The sequence below is a fragment of the Heliconius melpomene genome, chromosome 12, assembly GCF_056956725.1.
Source record: "Heliconius melpomene rosina isolate 202511_hmr_F chromosome 12, ASM5695672v1, whole genome shotgun sequence".
NCBI lineage: Eukaryota > Metazoa > Arthropoda > Insecta > Lepidoptera > Nymphalidae > Heliconius > Heliconius melpomene.
Genome location: NC_140400.1, coordinates 9615009 through 9626787, shown reverse-complemented (window position 1 = coordinate 9626787; position 11779 = coordinate 9615009). Strand labels below are relative to the sequence as shown.

Below are 11779 nucleotides of genomic sequence, written 5' to 3'. Positions count from 1 at the left end.
TCGTCCATAGTTGTTTTTAACTAAATTTTATTCATGTAACAATTACTAGTATTTTATACTCAGTTTATTTAAGATCTAAAGTTGCTTAAAATTAGAAATTAGATAACTTAAAATAGATATTATATTTTAAATTTCTTTAACATTAATATAGTGAATTTTAAAATATATTTTTATTCTGAAAAAATTTTTCGTTAAGATTTTATTAACTCTGTAACAATTACAATTTATTGCAAAAAGTTAAATTTGAACATATTTTCTCTTATTTGCTACGCACAGGCCATCCATCGTAGAATGTATTCAAATGGAGTAGTTTCGAGTGGAAATGGCCCACTAAGGTGATGCGGCCGGATCGCCGGCTCGCCCCGATAATGCATTGTCCAGTTACGCGAGCACCCCCGAAATATAGCGAAAAAACCCACGCCACCCCCCGGTAATGTCCCCCACCGCTCACTAAGCTTCTTTTTTTAATACATAACTTTTTTTCAAGATGCATTTTTACATGTTTCGGCCTAAAACTTTACACACCCAGTAGTGGAGCATACAAAAACGGTAACGCCTATCGCCGCTCGGATTTCTCTCTCGCGCGCCTTACCACTTGCCGCCGACCGATAGTGGCGCGAGCGAAACGACACCAGCCGCCCGCTGTTGCGTCCCCATCCAAGATTAAGGCTCTATTCCGAATATAAATTCTTGCTGGAACGCATCGCACATCAATATTTGCTTTCGAGACCTAATTCGGACGAAAGCGTCAAGCGTGAGACGCGTGCTTTAATATGTTATTACTTAAAAACAGTGTTTGTACGGTAATATCAGAACAAGGAGCGCCATCTCGCTCTACCGTCCAGTGCGAAGGCATTCGCGCTACGACAATTGAGTTGAGTTGAATTGAATTGAGTCGGTTAAACTGTAAAAAAGTGCGGGCGCGGGCGGTGCCGGCCGCCAGAGAGAGACGCACGGAAGGCGTGCTTGCCGAGACCGCTGCCTTCTCCTCGACTTACGGCAAGCTAGTGAACGTCAGCGTTCTGACGTGGACGGCCGTGTTTACTCGCTCGGCCTGTTGTACACTAGGAAAAAATATTTCGCGCGTCTTTTGACATTTTAAATGAAACTTTTAAGTGATATAGCGATATTTGAGATATATATTTAGTGTGGATTGTTGGTTTCTGAACACCGGAGGTGTATTGCAGTGCGCTCGTCTCGCTTTGGCCGTTGGAACGATATAAAGTGATGAATCAGCGAACGCCGGCTAATTAACAACGTCACTGTTACGAAAACAAACCTAAGTGGCCCCGAGTCTTGTCACTTGAAAATTGTAAGTAGCATTTGTAAGATTGTATTACTTGTTACGTTCTTATACTTAGGGATGTATTTTTTATTATTTTATACTAAGTTTTAATAAAAATTTGCAAACTTTTAACCTCAAAAAAGTTTTTTCAATGTTTATTGACATTGCAAGATTCCAGATACTTTTTATTTCAATTGTTCATACCTTTATGTCAAAATATTAATTCTATTACGTTATACTTTCCAAAAAAAGTAACCAACAAACTTTAAAAAAAAACTAAATAAAAAAATCCAGTTATAGACCAATTAACGCCACATTAAAATCATTATCGCGCTAATAACCGTGTGACGTTTAACGCAATGACTTCGTCTCTTTAAAAAAGTTTTGACTCGTCGAATTTCGTCGAAAAAAAACAACGCATAAAAGATAATTCGTCGTGAAAAAGGAAAAGCGATATTTTTCACGATTCGGAAAAGTTTCTGGGCGGGGCGACGCGGCAACAGCTGATTGGTTCGGTCATGTGTTCAGCATTTTCCGTAGGTATTTTTTGCTTGTTTTTGTTTTCACGTGAAATCTACGTTGTGCAAATTTTAATATAGAGCGTGTCCGTATATAAACGTTATGTACATACGTACGTATTTTACGTATTAATGATTGTGTTCTATAGAAATGGTATGTTAAGAATTTTGTATACTGATTGAATTTCGTTTTTCTAGTGGTTTTATTTGAAAAGTTATTATTTTAAACTTAATTCTATTTTATGATGAAAAATAGTTTAAAATTGAGTGCAATGTGAGATTTTATTTCGAATTGAAATTTTAGTTACAGAATTAAATTAGTACTTATTTTTATTTGATTAATTTAAAAAATGTAATAATATGAATAATTTGTACGTAATACTATTATGGTGTAGGCTTGTCTGAAAAATATCTTATTTAACTATTTTTTTAATAAAATATTTTCTTTTTAAAAAAAGTTTTTACAAAATTCTGCAAATATTTTTTAATACGAAATATTTTCGAGTTTTCTTTAGAAAACATTCTTATTATTAATATTTGTAATCAATAGACATATCAAAACTAAAACAAAATAAATAATAAAAAAAACCTAAGTCTAAAATCTTTATAAATTTAAATCTTCACATGAAGAATTTGATATATGAAAAATATTATTGAAAAATTTTATAAAAAATAACGGCGTTAAGTTACGCTGCTCAACATTAGAACGAAATGCCCTGACATTAGGATACGTGGAACTATAAAATACAAATAATAATAAAATTATAAAATAATTTATTTCATAACGAATGCCAATGAAAATATTGAAAAAAAATAATGAAAATCAGAACACAAAAATTTTCTCAACACATTCCCTACTGAATAGCTATGCTAATGTACTGCAAAAAGGGCACCCTCCACACCAGATGAAGCGGTCAGATTAAATAACACGTCATCTCTATTTAACGTTTCCAAATGAACATTGAACTAAGTGATAACCACGAAATAAAATAAGTTTAAATTTAATAAATTTTAAGCAATTTCTGAGTATATATACAAATAATATAAATATAATTAATATAAACATATTTTTGGCTGGTAACATTTTTCATAAAATGTTGTTAGGAACTAAATTACCATCTAAAATTTAATGAAAGGATGTTAGTGCTTTATTTTTATTAAACGGTTTTAAATTCTACAGTTATTAATGTTATTTTATTTTATTTTCTTAACCTTAACCTCACCTAGAGAAGATCAAAACTTTATTTCTTGCCAATTTTTAAGAATGTTTCATTTTATAAAAATATCAAAAATAAATATTTTTATTTTGTAAAGCCTAACTTTATAAAATAAAAATATTTATTTTAAACGCATAATGTTCTTAGAAATCCATTGTTGAATATATTTTGTATATTTTAGACAAACTTAAGTAAAAAAAACTAAATATATTGTTAAATTTACATAAGAAACAAAAAAATGACAAAATTCATTCTTCTCAGGGAATCATAATAAATACTTAAAATTAAATAAGTATATTTTTTCTAAACGATATACAATAACCTCCTCCTTACGGAAGTCGGTTAAAACGAGTAGAGATTATAACATTTGAAATGAAAACATTGTTTCAAGGAATGTTAAATACTATCTTACTTAGTCGGTATGCCTTGCAAAAAGTGCATCTCTATTAGAAAACCCGATTGAGCGTGGTGTTATAATTGTTTATGATTGTTATATTAGAAAAGCTATGTAAAAAATGTTGCCAGAAAACAAAAAATATATATATTAATAAAAATATATTATTTTATTCTAACCTTAAAATTTCTTACAAGATTAATAATTTATACTTTTTACATGGAACTAAAAATTATAACGACTATTGACATAAAGTTTCCTAATAATACAAAAAAACAACATATTTCTTATAAAATACAGATGATTTTTTTTTAACTGAATGATAAAATTCAAAGACCAAATTAATATTTGGATTTATAACAGGAGCAAGTTCTATTTCTATCTGATCACATCATTATTCTTCTAAATTCTTCGTTCATTGCACTTAATTAATATAACACACATGACTCATATAGAATATTGTTCTGAATCACTAATTGTACAACGCGATACAATTACTGACGGTGATTGTATTAACGGTATTAATGTAGAATAACATGTATATGTCAAAAGCTATTAAAATATGACTAATTTTATGTAAAATTAAGAAGTATGGCGCTAATAGAAAAAAAAATATGTGAAACAACGAAAAATGCAAAAAAAAGGAAAAAATTATAGTAATTTTCATAATATGTAGTGATAGATTAATGTCAAACACTATTGAGATAAATTCAAAAAATATTATTACATTTAAATAAATATAATTTTCTTAATAATGATTTATATTAAAAATATAGAATAAGGATATATAATACTATATTTCTTTTCAAATAATATTAAAGTTAGAAAATTTACGAATGAATGTAGTAAAATAACAGGCACAGGTCAGAACGGTGGATTCTGTAAGTGACTTTCCCCTCACGCGTTTTAGAAGGGTTGCGATTGCGAACAATCCATAACCGATTTAGGGTGTTTTGTGATATCAACGTGTTATACATGTATGTATATTTTTCTAATAGAAAGCATATTTATTTTACAAAAAATAGATTTTTTTTCTTAAATAAAGTGTTAAATAGAATATTGTATTCGTTTTCTTTAACAATATGCTATCAATATATTTTTTATATTAAAGAAAAATTGTAAAAATATATTATTGGTGCTAAAACTATCTTTATAAAACGCGACAGGTTAAGGGTTCGATTCCCACTAGAAGAAATAAAATATTTTTAATTCTTCGCTCTGGTGTAGAAGCAAAGCAAAGCTATATGGGGGATACAATTTGAAGTTGAAAGAAAACAAGAGTATTGACAAAATGGCACTCCTACACTTGTCCTACCTTTATTTTTTAACATAAAGAAGTTAGCAGTAGAACATTTTACCATTTTACGACAAAGTGAATACAGTCTCTGACATCAAGTTTTATAACCGTTCGAACAATTACTTCTAATCAGTCCTATCTCATCTCTCGCTCCCACCAATTTTTCTAATATACAAAAGAACGAGACAACCGTACAAACTCCGCTACGCCCATCAATGTCTAATTGCTTTTATTATTTTAAGGCATCGTAATTATTATTGCCGCAATAAAAATTGTAATTACTTCTCATTAGTTCAATTAAGAATTTTCTAGACACGGTTTAGTTGATACGTTGATTGTAATATACTAGTATTGTTAAGAGAGCCGCCGTTTTATTATAGGTAAGTCCGAGTTCGAATCCAATTTTACTTACGAATTATATGTTTTAGATACGCATCATATCAATCAATATTAATGAACAGTACATAATGGAACTAATCGATGGCTTAAAGATTTTAATATTCATAATTTACAAATCTTTTGGAACGGCTAATAGATTTTCTAGATAATGATGTCACGCACGAAACTGACTGAATTAAAATAATTTTATGTACTATCAAAATATCCACATATTTTCTTCTGTGTTTTATTTATATGAACAATCAAATTAAAACTTAATATCACAAATAGGATTTTAATAAATATTATTTGGTTATGCTATAAAGATAATCTAAATCATAATTTCCAAATCGACTAACAAAATAATAATCCAAAATAAAAACCAAATAAAAGTCAAGCGAAATCAAAGTTTATCGCGTCGGAAAAACTTGGGTTGAACTTTGCGAAACTTTCACGCACGTGGGTAACACGTGGTTAGCGAAAAACGCGCAGCCCCGCGCCCTCCCCTCGCGCCCACCCCCGCATGTAGTAAGGTCGACGAGTCGTGGCCGCCCTGGAGTTAGTATTTCTGAATTTTTGTGCATTCTTCACTCGGGAAGAAAATAATCAAAAGTAAGATAAATCCTTAAATCAAATCTGCGCAACTACCTACAGCTAGACTCATGGCGGCCAATATTCGTCAACCGTATTGTACCTCCGCTCTGAATTTCAAACATGGGAGATAAATGAAGTGAAATGAGCTTTTTCTCTCTTTTTTATACTTTGTTTTTACTTTTTTTTATTTTTTGCGCATTATTCAGCTATTAATATCATTTGGAGGTAATTATTTGAAATAAATTAAACGAAAAATAGTTTCCTATGAGATTAAAGTTTATAATTTTAAAATTGCAGATAATAAAAAATACAGATATTAAAATTTAATTTTTAATAACATAGGTATTTCTAACTAATCATATCGAATTACAAGAAAAAAATATAGCAACGGAAACAAAAATTATAAGTTATATTTTTATAAAAAATAATACGATTTTATAATTAATATTTTAAGAAATACATAACAAAATGCAAAATTTTCCGTAATCAAAGATTATATTAAGAATTTAATAATTATTAATTACAAGCTTATATCCTTCTGTGACCTCGTAATTAAATTTTATTAAAAAATTAAGCTAACTAATCGTATAATATTGATTTGAAATTAGATTCGCGTACAAAAATTAATTTGTTTCCATTATAGCGCTATAATTAAAGATATTAAAAATAAATTAATAATATTTTTATTCTTATAATTATAAAAACTTCAATCATTACCTATAATATAAATTCCTCGGTTCATAAATGATTATTGTTATTCTCATAACTCAAGTAAATACAATAAAATATTTTTATTGTATGTTGTTGTAAACTTAATTTAACTTAACAATTATAAATTACTTATAACAGTTTTTATCGATACACAGCTGTATATCCATATTTGTATTAAAAAAATATATAAATAGTAAAAATTTATATATTTTTTTAATACGAATATGGATATACAGCTTTTATTAAATTTGTGAATAAATTTTACATTTTTAAATATAAATTATTATAAAAAAATACATTTAAAAATATAAAAAACCACACTTCCGAGGGCGGGACAAGGGTCCAAGCCATCGGTGGCTAGGGCTCCAGAGAGAGGAACCGCCGCACAATACGTGCCGTCTCAAGTAATACTGCCTTCTGTATCCGCTTCTTGATCCAACAGCTAAGCGAAAATATTATTACAGTATAATCGCGGGTCGCTAGGTTCTTTCGCTTAGCAAGCGATTTCTCGAAATTGTGTGGAAAGTGTGGAATGGAGTGGCGTAGAAGATTTTCTTTAGCTAAAGTGCTATGTGTGGCAGATGCTAAGAAAAATTAATGTTTAGTATATGAGAGACGCTGAATTCTACACATAGCAAAGTAGGCTGAGGGAACCTGGGAACCTACTAATAAGATAATAAGTAGTCGGATTTTCGTATTTAAATGCCTTTTCCCCCTGCAAAATATCACCTAGAGAATTTGATGGACACTTTTAAAAGAAAACTAACTAATTCAACTTTTCTGAATATTCTGCTGCTAAATGCAGTTGAAATGTATTTCTTTTCAAGATTACTTCAGGAAATTGATGTTAATATACTTAGGTACATCTACATATCTACTTAATTATTTTTACTATGGTTTTGGTTAAATAAAAAATCAAATGATTTGAGGGAAATATTTTTTTTAATGAAAATAATAAACTTGCATAAAATATTTCATAATTTAATTTCTTCGCTCTAGTAACGAGGCAAAGCGCGGCGTTGAGTATCGCCACTCGACATACAGTACCAGCAAAATTCGGCGGAAAGTGGGAAACGAAAATGTCTTAATGAGGATGGAGTGCCCTAACACTAGGCTCCCAGGTTCCCTCTGCCTACTATGCTGCGTAAAGAAAAATTATATTAATAAGAAAACAAAGAATTCCTTCATATTATTAATGAAATTCATGTGTAAACATCTAATATTTTCTTATCTGTGACAGTCTGGGCGCTAGTACCGGGACGGCGGCAAGCTGTTTTACCCTTACCTGAAAACGTCCTCCCTACAAAGGGATTTTCTATTTGCCAGTGGCTCCGGTAAGTCGGTTTATTGTGATTTTTTCACTTTTTAATTTTTAAGCTTATTTTATTGTTGAATAATAATAATTTATACGGTTAATTGTGGGAATGGTTTGATATGAGATTTTCTCTTGTTTAAAATTTCCATTTGGCCGAAAACACATAACATTTTTCTTAGATTTATGCTGTATCCTGCACTTATCAGGATAGGCAGAGAGAACCTGGAAACCTAATGTTCCCATTAAGACACTTCGGTACCCCACTTTCTGTGTTTCTTTTTTGCGTTTTAAGTCGCGGAACTCAACGCCGAAGATTAAGATATCAAATATTTAATTTCCCCGAGTGGGAATCAAACCCACCACCTTTCAAACGTACAGTCAGCGTTTACTGTACGTTTGGGCCCCACAGTAAGATTGGTCTCGAAGAATATAATATAATTAATTTAACATATACTTACATCTTCAAACTTCCCCCATTTATCCATTTCGAAACGATAATAAACATATATATGTATTATAAAAAAAATCTTATTTACACAGCAGTTATAAAAAGTTAACGATTTTTAAATAAAAATATATTTACAAGTATTTATTGCTGACCGTACCAAGAACACATGTTAACAGTGATTATAACGTCAATGCATAAATTAACTATCTGTAATGATAGGCCCACATCTGTGAAATATTTCCACTTAATCTTTAGTTATCGCTCCTATAATAGTTAAGGGCTTTAGGATCGATAAAATTTGATGTTGTATTATTTATAGGTGAAAATGTGTGTATGAGTAATCTAATAGAAATATTTGTTTTTTTATGTAGTCTATTGAATTGACTAATAGAAGAGATTAAACGAAAAATTGAGGGTTAAATCATATGCGCTTATCGTATAAGTTATTTCTATTTTAGAACACTAATACTGCAATTTTTTTATTTTTTTTAATATATAATTTTAGTCTTTACCCTATCAGTAGAAATATTATCTACAAACGTGTATCTAAGTTATTATATCTAAAACTGAAACGTCATTGCTAAGTATATTTGAAGTTTAAGCATAAATTTCTAATAATTCCACAATATAATATTATTCAGGCATTTAGATTTGCACTACAGTATCTCAAGTATGATAAAGCCAAATCATCGGTAGTCAAAATTCCACGAATTCAAACAACTAAAGCAAGGTGCTTCAAAATCTAAATATATCTAAATATATAGGTTTCCTAAGAAAACGCACGATATACATATAATCAACGTCAATTTCACTAACCCGCGGATCCCTGAACGATGTGAGCTGTTCGTGTTATTAAGAAATCTTTGTTTATATAGATTAGATTTACAGCGTGGTATCGAGACGGCTTAGGTACATTTAAATCGTTTCGAGAGCCGGCCATAAATTCAACCCTAAAACATCCACTTCAGGTCAGACCCATCCCAGTAATTATAATATAATTCATACTTTAATAAATAATCATAAATTCCTACCGCACCTCCGCATTATACACTATTACACGATGTAATTATAGCCAATAAATTACCAAATAATACATCAATCAGATGTGTTATAATTTTTTTGTGTTTTTTTTCTCCGTTCTCTTTAAACGAACGATGCGGGGCAATTTTATTAAAATTACAACGGTCAAATTGGGGTAGCTGGAGGCTAAGTCGGCGCTTAATTATATAGGTAATGTTTAATAATATATTCTTTTTAAAGCTACCTTATACCTCGGTGGGTATAAATCAAATAGTTCATTAAAATTCGTATCGGTTTGCAACCCTTCACTGTTATTAGTCCGTGGGACTCTCGCGGAACGTATCGTAGCCTACTTTTCGATGAAAACAGTATTATCGTGGTGACGTTGATGAATGGGATCGATTTAGCGCGTGCATAATTATGCTTTTTTGGCTAACTTAAGTTTGATTTGAGTATTTTTTTTTAATTAATTTGCAAATTAGATGCTGTCATTTTGTGGAATTATGGTAAATGGGGGAATGGCATCGTCTTTTTGAATTATCTTTTAGATATATAATTTAGAGGCTTTGTTTACAGTGATTGTATGAATGTTGTTTATTAATAATGGAAAATAATTATAATTGAAATTTAATACTAAATTTACAACTAAAATTTTCCTTTAAAAAATAAAATAGCGTAATCTAGATTTAATTAAAATAATTAGATAATTTTGGAATAAACAAAAACCACAAAACATTGTAATAAACAAGAAACTATAATAGTACGTGAGACTATATTCACAATTTTTGCTAATTCGTTTTCACGCGCCGGTGTTGAGCGTCGCCTCGAGCGGTACTGACTGTCGGAAAAGTTTATGTGACAATTTGACACTTTATAACTTAAAGTTTATCAAAAGTTATAGTATTACTATGATATTGTAGATGTTTTTTTACAATTACTAATAACATTTAAAATTGATATTTGATATATTGCTGTTGAAACTATAATTGTATTATAATTATCGTTGTAAAGTTTAATTCATCTATCCAAGATATCTCCATAATTTGACTTAAAAAACATAAAACGTATAATTAAAAAATATATAATGATTCCACCAATAATAGTAATCCTAAAAATAATAGTTAATCTATAAAAAGAATGTAAAAAAAATCAATATATCAAATAAGATACCTCAGTAATACACCGCGCAATTATTACGTTCCAACAAAATAGTGCATCAGTTTTCGCTAATTCGTTTCCACGCGGCTGTTGAATATCGCCTCGGGCGGTACGATCAGACTGAAAACAAGGTATTAAGAAATAAACTACTATATCAATTTTTGTATTATTTTTTATGATATTTCAGACAAATATTTTATTATATTTCTGTTATATATAATGTGTTGTATTTTTACTGTAATTTATTCTCATATAGATATTATTACCCCAAATAAAAGTTTTTTTTTTAATCATAACAACTAGATTCAATAAAATCAAGGAAAAAAAAACATTGTTTTGAACATTAAAAAAATATTTTGAAAAATAGAGTAATAATTTTTGCTGTCCCTACATCCGGAGCGACCTTGGTAGTAATAGAGTATTTTGTATTTTCAATTAACTAAAGTGCATTGGCTTTTAAATATACTAGCATTTTTTTATTTTTCACCCGCTTAGACTGTCAACGCGACGTCTATGATTATGGAATAGATACTTTAAGCTTCTTTTTTGTTTTTGTTAATTAAAAAAAAGCAGTTATTTAACTTACGAGAACCATTTATTAAAATATTTTTAATCTATAGTACTAAATGATTACTTCGTAATTCTGTTTTGTTGCTTACTTTGTTCTCTATCAAAAGTTGACCCTCTTATGAGAAAAATCGTTTCTCCAAATCAATTACGAATAAGAAATCATTACACATGATTCGCGAATCATAATGGTTCCCAATGAATAGAATAGAAATCCCCCATGGTAATTTTAATTTAGTACTTTTGTAATGTTACAATTAGCTAACTACGCGGAAGGAGGCACTCGGTTTAATAAATTGATTAAATTTTAACTATTAGGGGGCCAGATTTAGACAATCATTACAAGAGGTTGTTTCCTTTTATTTTCATTATATAATATACTAGTTGAGGTCCTTGACTTATAATTGGAGAACTTTAAAGAAAAATATTCCATATATTAGCTGTGGAAAATTTTAAAAATGTAACGTCAATGTCATAGAATGTAAAACGTGAATTATAAAAAATAATATATTTATAAATTTGTTATAATCTGTCACTTGACATTGGTGGTTTTTTTTTAAAATCAAATGCATTATACATTTTTGCATGCTTAAATATTTTATGGTAATTAATTTAAAGTAAACTATATTTAGTAATTAAGTTGGAACTTTTTTAATATAAAACGTTGGCCTTATTAAAAAAAAAAATTAACACATTTCCCGGGTTTAGTGAGAGGAAACTTTGCTCCTCATTTTTCCCCCGAATTCGAGACATCCCGTGTTGAGTGACGGGACTCAATGAAATTGATCTTATCAGAGTGGAAAGATCATAATTTTCATTTTAATCATCTTTATTAGTAATATTATGAAGTTGAAGAGTTTGCTAATATCTGGAAGTA

At 29.5% G+C, this 11779-nt stretch overlaps 1 protein-coding gene across 7 annotated transcripts in view; it reads left to right on the top strand.

Annotated features, from left to right (window-relative positions):
- The first annotated feature begins 995 nt into the window (after positions 1 to 995).
- Positions 996 to 11779, top strand: part of pdm3 (POU-domain protein pdm3) — a 145616-nt gene continuing 134832 nt past the window's right edge. For all 7 annotated transcript variants that reach the window (XM_085194999.1, XM_085194997.1, XM_085194998.1 and 4 more), the window contains exons 1-2: positions 996 to 1312; positions 7635 to 7728. The gene's annotated coding sequence lies outside the window, so the exon portion shown is untranslated. The remainder of the gene's footprint in view (positions 1313 to 7634; positions 7729 to 11779) is intronic.